The sequence below is a fragment of the Pristiophorus japonicus genome, chromosome 4 (genome assembly GCF_044704955.1).
Source record: "Pristiophorus japonicus isolate sPriJap1 chromosome 4, sPriJap1.hap1, whole genome shotgun sequence".
Taxonomy (NCBI): Eukaryota; Metazoa; Chordata; class Chondrichthyes; family Pristiophoridae; genus Pristiophorus; species Pristiophorus japonicus.
In genome coordinates, this window is record NC_091980.1 from 30365471 (window position 1) to 30376193 (window position 10723).

Sequence of the window (10723 nt, forward strand, 5' to 3'; positions counted from 1 at the left end):
ACTCAAGCTGATCCCGATCGACGCGAAGCTGCACACCTACAATAAAAAGATTATCCCGGTCCTCGGAAGTGCAATGGTTCAGGTGCTGTATGATGGTTCTGTGCATAAATTGCCACGATGGATTGTTCCCGGTAATGGGCCCATGCTGCTTGGCAGAAGCTGGCTACGGAATTTTATCTGGAAATGGGGCGATATAAAAGCATTATCGTCGGTGGAGAAAGCCACGTATGCGCAGGTCTTAGACAAGTTTCCGTCACTGTTCCAGCCTGGCATCGGCAGCTTCACAGAGGCCAAGGTGACAATTCACCTCAGCCCAGACGTGAGACCCGTTCACCACAAGGCCCTTATGTGATGTGGGAGAAAGTAGAAGTCGAGCTAGGTCGGCTTCAGCGTGAAGTCATCATATCATCAGTGGAATTTAATGACTGGGCCAGTCCCATTGTCCCCGTTCTTAAAAGTGATGGGACAATTAGAATCTGTGGAGAATATAAAGTAATCATAAACCGAGTATCGTTACAGGACCAGTACCCGCTACCCAAGGCGGAGGATTTGTTCGCGACGCTGTTGGGTGGAAAGCTGTTTTCAAAATTGGACCTCACCTCAGCGTACATGACCCAGGAGCTGGCGGAATTGTCCAAGAAGCTGACGTGCATAAAGACACACAAGGGGCTGTTCGTATACAACTGGTGCCCCTTCGGGATCCGTTCAGTGGCTGCGATCTTCCAACGAAACATGGCGAGCCTGCTGAAATCTGTCCCGGGAACGGTCGTCTTCCAAGACGACATCTTGATCATCGGACACAACACTGATGAACACCTCCATAACCTGGAAGAGGTGCTACGCCGACTAAATCGAGTAGGTCTAAGATTGAAACAAACCAAATGCGTCTTCTTGGCACCAGAGGTGGAATTATTGGGAAGGAGAATCGCAGCAGATGGCATCAGACCCTCAGACTCCAAGACAGAGGTGATCCAGAAGGCCCCGAGACCACGCAACACAACGGAGCTGTGCTTATTCCTAGGACTATTGAACTACTTTGGTAACTTTCTGCCTGGGCTGAGCACTTTGCATGAACCATTACATGTACTGCTCCGTAAGGGTGATGACTGGGTCTGGGGTAAAAATCAAGAAACTGCCTTCGAGAAGGCCAGAAACTTATTGTGTTCAAACAAACTACTGGCGCTGTATGATCCCTGTAGGCATCTTGTTTTAACGTGCGATGCATCATCCTATGGGATCAGGTGTGTGCTTCAGCAAGCGAACGTGTTGGGTAAGCTCCAACCTGTAGCGTATGCATCCCGCAGCCTTTCCAAAGCTGGAAGGCGGTACAGCATGGTCGAAAAGGAAGCCCTAACTTGTGTGTACGTGGTAAAAAATATGCACCAGTACCTATTTGGCCGGCGGTTCGAACTAGAAACTGACCACAAGCCGCTCACGTCGTTATTTTCTGAGAGCAAAGGCATTAATACCAATGCCTCAGCTCGCATTCAGAGTTGGGCATTAACGCTGTCCGCTTACGACTACATGATCCGCCACAGACCAGGCACCGATAACTGTGCAGATGCGCTCAGCCGACTCCCACTCGCCACCACCAAGGGTGAAGCAGAGCAGCCCGCGGAACTGGTCCTGGCCATGGAAACCTTTGAGGGCAAAGGGTCACCCATCACGGCACGCCAGATTAGAATCTGCACTAGCCAAGACCCACTACAGTCCCAGGTGAAAAACTGTATATTAAGTGGAAACTGGGCAACCACGTATGGAGAGATGCATGGCGATTTTAAGCCGTTTCACCGGTGCAAGGACGAGTTATCCGTCCAGGCCGACTGCATTTTGTGGGGAAATCATGTAGTCCTGCCCAAGAAGGCAGAGATTTATTTGTCAAGGATCTCCATAGCACACACCCCGCATCGTAATGATGAAAGCCATTGTGGTGGCCCGGCATCGACACAGACTTAGATTCGTGCATATGCCGGTGCAACACGTGCGCGCAACTTAGCACCGCACCCAGGGAAGCGCCCCTGAGCCTGTGGTCCTGGCCCTCCAAACCCTGGTCCCGCATCCACAGAAACTACGCGGGTCCCTTTCGAGGAAAAATGTTCCTAGTTGTAATTGATGCTTACTCTAAATGGATTGAATGTGTTATAATGTCGTCCAGCACATCCACCGCCACAACAGAGAGCCTTTGGACAATGATCGCCACCCATGGCCTGCCCGACATCATTGTTAGTGACAATGGACCAAGCTTTATGAGTTCCGAATTTCGCGAATTTATGTGCTGTAACGGCATAAAGCATGTCAGGTAGGCCCCGTTCAAACCAGCCTCCAATGGCCAAGCTAAACGGACAGTACAGATCATAAAGCAGGGCATGCAGCGAGTGACGGAAGGCCCCTTGCAGACGTGTCTGTCTCGCGTGCTGCTTGTATATCGGACGAGGCCCCACTCACTCACAGGGGTTCCGCCCACCAAACTCCTCATGAAGAGGATCCTCAAAACAGCATAGACCACGTGTGATTTATTGTAGTGATAAGCATATGTATCAAAGAGGGCTTTAAACTAATTAGTCAGGGGGAGGGTTCAGGTGAGCGGAAATTTTAAAAGTCAAAGAAAAGTCAATAGAGCAGGGTAGCACTGGGGGAAATGAAGACCAGAGCGTATCAGAAGGGACATAAAAGTTTATCAGAAAATAGGGTCAAAGCAGGAAAAAATGGTAAAAAAACAAATTTAAAAGCTGTTTATCTGAATACACGCAGCATTCGTAACAAAAAAGATGAGTTGACGGCACAAATAGATACAAATGGGTATGATCTGATAGCCATTGCAGAGACATGGTTGCAAGATGACCAAGGCTGGGGACTAAATATTCAGGGATATTTGACAATTCGGAAGGACAGACAAAAAGTGAAAGGAGGTGGGGTAGCTCTGTTAATAAAGGATGAGATCAGTGCATTAATGAGAAACGATGTTGGCTCAGAAGATCAAGGTGTTGAATCAGTTTGGGTGGAGATAAGGAATAATAAGGGGAAAAAGTCACTGGTGGGTGATGTCTATAGGCCCCCTAACAGTAACTACACTGTTGGACGGAGTAGAAATCAAGAAATAATGGAGGCTTGTAAAAAAGGAATGGCAATAATCATGGGAGATTTTAACCTTCATATAGATTGGACAAAGGAAATTGGTCAGAGTAGCCTTGAGGAAGAGTTCATAGAGTGTATCTGGGAGAGCTTCCTTGAACAGTACGTTGCGGAACCAACCAGGGAGCAGGCTATCTTAGATCTGGTAATGTGTAATGAGACAGGATTAATAAACGATCTCCTAGTAAAGGATCCTCCAGGAATGAGTGACCATAACATGGTTGAATTTCAAATTCAGTTGGAGGGTGAGAAAGTTGAATCTCAAACCTGTGTCCTAAGATTAAATAAAGGAGACTACAAAGATATGAAGGCAGAGTTGGCTAAAGTGGACTGGGAAAATAGATTAAAGTGTGGGACGGTTGATGAGCAGTGGCAGTCATTTAAGGAGATATTTCATAACTCTCAACAAAAATATATCCCAAAGAGCAGGAAAGACTGTAAGAGAAGGGATAACCATCCGTGGCTAACTAAGGAAATAACGGATGGTATCAAATTGAAAACAAGGGCATACAAAGTGGCCAAGACTAGTAGGAAGCCAGAGGATTGGGAAACTTTTAAAAGCCAGCAAATAATGACTAAAAAAATAATAAAGAGAGGGAAGATAGAATATAAAAGCAAACTAAAATATAAAAACAGATAGTAAGAGTTTCTGCAGGTACATAAAAAGGAAAAGAGTGGCTAAAGTAAATGTTGGTCCCTTAGAGGATGAGACTGGAGAATTAATAATGGGGAACAGGGAAATAGCAGAGACTTTGAACAAATATTTTGTATCGGTCTTGACAGTAGAAGACACTAAAAACATCCCAATAGTGGATAATCAAGGAGCTATAGGGAGGGAAGAACTTAATACAATCATTATCACTAAAGAAGTAGTACTCGGTAAAATAATGGGATTAAAGGCGGACAAGTCCCCTGGACCTGATGGCTTACATCTTAGAGTCTTAAAAGAAGTGACTGCAGAGATAGTGGATGCATTGGTTGTAATCTACCAATATTTCCCTGGATTTTGGGGAGGTCCCAGCGGATTGTAAAACCGCAAATGTAACACCCCTATTTAACAAAGGAGGCAGACAGAAAGCAGGAAACTATAGACCAGTTAGTCTAACATCTTTCATTGGGAAATTGCTGGAGCCCATTATTAAGGAAGCAATAGTAGGAAATTTGGAAGAGCATGATTCAATCAAGCAGAGTCAACATGGTTTTATGAAAGGGAAATTGACAAATTTGCTGGAGTTCTTTGAGGATGTCATGAGCAGGGTGGATATGGGGGAACCAGTGAATGTGGTGTATTTGGATTTCCAGAAGGCATTTGATAAGGTGCCACATAAAAGATTACCGCGCAAGATAAAAGTTCATGGGGTTGGGGGTAATATATTAGCATGGATAGAGGATTGGCTAACTAACAGAAAACAGAGAGTCGGGATAAATGGGTAATTTTCCAGTTGGCAAACAGTAACTAATGGGGTGCCCCAGTGATCAGTGCTGGGACCTCAACTATTTACAGTTTATATTAATGATTTGGATGAAGGGACGGAGTGTAATGTAGCCAAGTTACAAAGATGGGTGGGAAAGCAAGTTGTGAGGAGGACACAAAAAATCTGCAAAGGGATATAGACAGGTTAAGTGAATGGGCAAAAATTTGGCAGATGGAGTATAATGTGGGAAATTGTGAGGTTATCCACTTTGGCAGAAAAAATAGAAAAACAAATTATAATTTAAATGGAGAAAAATTGCAAAGTGCTGCAGTATAGAAAAACCTGGGGGTTCTTGTGCACGAAACACAAAAAGTTAGTATGCAGGTACAGCAAGAAATCAGGAAGGCAAATGGAATGTTGGCCTTTATTGCAAGGGGGATGGAATATACAAGCAGAGAAGTACTGGTACAACTGTATAGGCTATTGATGAGGCCGCACCGAGAGTACTGCATACAGTTTTGGTCTCCATAATTAAGGAAGGACATACTTGCATTAGAGACTGTTCAGAGAAGGTTCACTAGGTTGATTCCGGAGATGAGGGGGTTGACTTATGAAGATAGGTCGAGTAGTTTTGACCTATACTCATTGGAGTTCAGAAGAATGAGAGATGATCTTATCGAAACATATTAGATAATGAGGGGGCTCGACAAGGTGGATGCAGAGAGGATATTTCCATTCATAGAGGAAACTAAAGCTAGGGGGCATAGTTTCAGAATAAGGGGCCACCCATTTAAAAATAAGATGTGGAGGAATTATTTCTCTCAGAGGGTTGTAAATCTGTGGAATTCTCTGCCCCAGAGAGCTGTGGAGGCTGGGTCATTGAATATATTTAAGGTGGAGATACAGATTTTTGAGTGATAAGGGAATAAAGGGTTATGTGGAGTGGGCAGGGAAGTGGAGCTGAGTCCATGATCAGATTAGCCATGATCTTATTGAATGGTAGAGCAGGCTCGAGGGGCTAAATGGCCTACTCCTGTTCCTATTTCTTATGTTCTTATCACTATCTTCTTCGCTGTTCACTATACTTCCAAGTTTTGTGTCATCTGCAAATTTTGAAATTGTGCCCTGTACACCCACATCCAAGACATTAATATATATCAAAAAAGCAGTGGTCCTAGTACCAACCCCTGGGGAACACTACTGTATACCTTGCTCCAGTCTGAGAAAGAACCACTACTCTCTGGGACCGAAATTGCCCACCGCCCGAAACGGGACGCACTCACCATGCTTTTTTCCTTTTCTCCATCCCAATCCATTCGATCAATTTTCAGCTGGTTGAATTTATTTTTGGAGTGGGGCGGTGTTCCGTCCAGCTGCGGGGCAGTAGTGCCATTCAGTCGGGTTAGCCGCTGCAATGAGTCTTCAGTGCTGCGTTGATGACATCAGCGTCACAACATTTAAAGGGTAGGGCCACTGCGAAGTCTGCAGCCACCAGGGAGGGTTTCAGCCGGACCAGCAGCCCGGTACCCAAGACGAGGTGTCGGGCTGCCTATTGGGCCTATTGCGGTAAGCTGTGTGTGCCCCTTTAAGGGCGTACGCGCCGCCCAGGCACACACAGCTTACCACACGGGAAAGCTGTCTCTGACACCGACTGGCAACCGATCCGCTCAAGCAGGGCAATTTCCCATGGTGCAATTTCCTGCGGGGCAATTTCCCATGCCAGACGGAAAGGGGGTGCCGACGGTCAGAATGGGTTTGGCGAGTGCCCGATGGGGCGGCTACACGGGCGGCACGGTGACGATCACCGCATCAAAAACACGGAGGGAAATTTATAAAATGTTGGTGACTCCGTGCCGACTCGGCAGTGAGTACTTACTGACCCTTCGCTGCCTCCTTGAGGCGACCATGGCTCTTGTAGAAAGGGGCAATTTCAGCCTCTCTGTTTCCTGTCACTTAGCCAATTTCTTATCTCAGCTGCCACTGTCCATGGGCTTCAACTTTGCTGGTAAGCCTATTATGAGTCCCTTTGTCAAATGCCTTTTGGAAATCCATGTACACCATGTCAACTGCATTGCCCTCATTAACCCTCTCTGTTACCTCATTAAAAAACTCAATCAAGTTGGTTAAACACGATTTGCCTTCAACAAATACAAAAGCAAAATACTGCGGATGCTGGAATCTAAAATAAAAACAGAAAATGCTGGAAATCTCAGCGGGTCAGGCAGCATCTGTGGAGAGAAAAACAGAGTTAACGTTTCAGGTCAATGACCCTTCGTCAGATCTGGCGAATGTTTGAAATGAACAGATTCTTAAGGAGCACTGAAAGGAGAAGGGGAAGAAAGAACAAAAGGGAAGGTCTGTGATCGGTTGGAAGATTAAAGAGACAAAAGGGATGATGGGCCGACTTGAGATGGTAATGGCAGAAGTTAGAAAAAAGTGAGTCTAGATAGGGTGTGACTGGTACAATAATTACCTGTTGCCATGGGAGACAGAGAGAGAAAAATTACTTAAGATCTGGATGAGGGGTGGGGAGGGGGAGAAGGGTTGTTGAATAAAAGGGATGAAGGAAGCCAAATATGGGTCGAAGTTATGTTCTGAAATTGTTGAACTCGATGTTGAGTCCAGAAGACTGTAAAGTGCTGTTCCTCGAGCTTGCGTTGAGCTTCATTGGAGCAGTGTAGGAGGCTGAGGATGGAGATATCAGAGTGGCAGTGGAGTGGGGAATTAAAGTGACAGGCGACCGGAAGCTTGGGATCACGCTTACGGACTGAACGGAGGTATTCGCAAAGTGGTCATCCAAGCTGCGTTTGGCCTCCCCAAGGTAGAAGAGACCACATCGTGAGCAGCGAGTATAGTGTACTAAATTGAAAGAAGTACAAGTAAATCGCTGTTTCACCTGGAAGGAGTATTTGGGACCCTGGACAGTGGGAGGTGGGGAGGTAAAAGGGCAGGTGTTGCATGTACTGCGCTTGCACGGGAAGGTGCCACGGCAAGGGGAGGGGGTTCTGGAGGTGACTGCGGAATGGACCAGGGTGTCGCAGAAGGAGCGGTCCCTTCAGAATGCTGAGAGAGGAGGAGAGGGGAAGTTGTGATTGGTGGTGGGATCACGCTGGAGGTGACGGAAATGGTGGAGCATGATTCGTTGAACGTGGAGCCTGATGTGGTGAAAGGTGAGAACAAGGGGGACCCTGTCATGGTTCTGAGGGGAAGGGGTGAGAGCAGAGGTGCGGGAAATAGAATGAACACGGTCGAGGGCCATGTTAACCATGGTGGAGAGGAATCCTCTGTTGAGTAAAAAGGAAGACGTGTCAGAGGCACTCGTATGAAAGGTGGCGTCGTCAGAGCAGATGCGATGGAGATGGAGAAACTGGGAGAATGGAATGGAGTCCTCACAGGATGCGGGGTGGGAGGATGTGTAGTCCAGGTAGCTGTGAAAGTCAGTGGGCTCAAAGTGGATATTGGTCGATAGCCTATTCCCAGAAATGGAGACAGAGAAGTCGAGGAAGGGAAGGGAAGAGTCGGAGATGGACCATGTGAAGCTTAGGAAAGGTTGGAAATTGGATGGAAAGTGAATGAAATTTTCGAGTTTAGGGTGAGAGCAGGAAACGGCACCAATACAGTCATCAATGTACCGGAAAAAGAGGTGAAGGGAGGGGATCCCAGTAGAACTTGAACAAAGAATGGTCCACCTATCCCATGAAAAATGCAGGCATAGCTAGGACCCATGTGGGTTCCCATAGCAACACCTTTAATTTGGAGTTAAAGGAGAAGTTGTTCAATGTGAGAACAAGTTCAGCCAGGCGGAGGAGAGTGGTGGTGGATGGGGATTGGTTGGGCCTCTGCTCGAGGAAGAAGTGAAGTGCCCTCAGGCCATCCTGGTGGGGGATGGAAGTGTAGAGGGACTGGACGTCCATGGTGAAAAGGAGACTGTTGGGGCCGGGAAACTGTTAAAGTGATGGAGGCCGTCGGAGGAGTCACGGATGTAGGTGGGGAGAGAGTGGACAAGGGGAGAAAAAATAGAGTCGTGATAGGAAGAAATGCCTTTAACAAATCCGTGCTGGCTTTCCTTAATTAATTCACACCTATCCAAGTGACTGTTAATTTTGTCCCTGGTCATTTGTTTCTAAAAGCTTCCCCACTGCTGAGGTTCAATTGACTGGCCTGTAGTTGCTGGGTTTATCTTTACACCCTTTTTTGAACAATGGTGTAACATTTGCAATTCTCCAATCCTCTGGCACCACCCGCATATCTATGGAGGATTGGCATATTATGGCCAGTACCTCCATGATTTCCGCCCTCAATTACCCAGCATCCTCGGATGCATCCCATTCGCTCCTGGTGATTTATCTAATTTAAGTACAGCCAGCCTTTCTAATACCTCTTTTTTAATCTATTTTTATCCTATCAAGTATCACCACTACCTCCTCCTTCAATATGTCTATGGCAGCATCCTCTTCCTTGGTGAAGACAGATGCAAAGTACTCGTTTAGTACCACAGCCATACCCTCTGCCTCTTTGCATAGGTCTCCACTTTGGTTCCTAATCGGCTCCACCCCTTAAATATTTCTGGTTATAAGGTGTTCAGAAAAGATAGGAGGTGGTGTGGCAGTATTGGTTAAGGAGAATGTTACAGTGCTGGAGAGAGAGGATGCCCTGGATGGGGTCAAGGACAGAATCTATATGGTTAGAGTTAAGAAATAATAGAGGTGCCATTAAACTACTAACTATTATATAGGTCACCAAACAGTAAGAAAAATATGGAGGGGCACACTACCCTTTTACTATTTATATGCCTATAGAAGACTTTTGGATTACTTTTTATGTTGGCTGCCATTCTATTTGCATACACTCTCTTTGCCCCACTTATTTTGTTTTTCACGTCTCCTCTGACCTTTCTATATATAGCTTTATTCTCAGATGTATTTGCAACCTGACAACTGTCATAGGCGCTTTTTTTTCTGCTTCATCATATTCTCTATCTGTTTCATCTTCCAGGGAGCCCTGACTTTAATTGCCCTACCTTTCCCCCAACTATACCTGAACTATTTCCTTTTTAAAGGCAGCCCATCGTTCCATTGCAATTTTGCCTGCCAATCTTCGATTCCAGTTTACCCGGGCCGGGTTCATTCCCATCTCACTGAATTTGGCCTTCCCCAGTTAAACATTTTTACTCTAGCCTGCTCCCTGTCCTTTTCCATAGCTAATCTAAATCTTATGATACTACAATCACTGTTCCTTAAATATTCACCGACTGACACTTGCTCCACTTGACCTCCCTCATTCCCCAGAATCAGATCCAGCAATGCCTTCTCCGTCGTCAGGCCGGAAACATACTGCTCAAGAAAGTTCTCCTGAACACACTTCAGAAATTCTTCCTCTTCTCTGCCATTAATACAATTATTATCCTAGTCTATATTATGATAGTTGAAGTCCCCTATTATTACCATTCTATAGCTCTTGCACCGCTCTGTAATTTCTCTGCAAATATGTTTCTCCATATTTTTCCTACTGTTTGGTGACCTATATAATAGTTAGTAGTTTAATGGCACCTCTATTATTTCTTAACTCTAACCATATAGATTCTGTCCTTGACCCCTCCAGAGCATCCTCTCTCTCCAGCACTGTAACATTCTCCTTAACCAATACTGCCACACCACCTCCTATCTTTCCTTTGCTATCTTTCCCGAACACCTTATAACCAGGAATATTTAATGCCCAATCCTGCCCTTTTTTGAGCCAGGTCTCAGTTATTGTCACAACCTCAGATTCCCATGTGACTATTTGTGCCTGCAGCTCACTTACCTTGTTTACTAAGCTTTGTGCGTTCACATAAATACACTGCAAACCCATCTTCAACCATCCTGTATTCTCTCTTAGTTTGACCCCACCTAATACCTTACTATTTCTTACTTTGGTGCTCTCTGCCTTTCCCAATCCTTGAGCACTTTATTTCCCCTTTATAATGTTACATCCTGGTGGCCACCCCCCTGCAAAATTAGTTTAAATGAATCTGAAGCCCTTCCACCTGCGCTATCTCTCCAGCCATGTATTTATCTGCTCTATCCTCCTATTTCTATACTCACTAGCCCATGGAACCGGGAATGATCCAGAGATTACTACCTTTGAGGTCCTGCTTTTTAATCTCTTTCCTAGATCCCTAAAATCTGCCTGCAGGA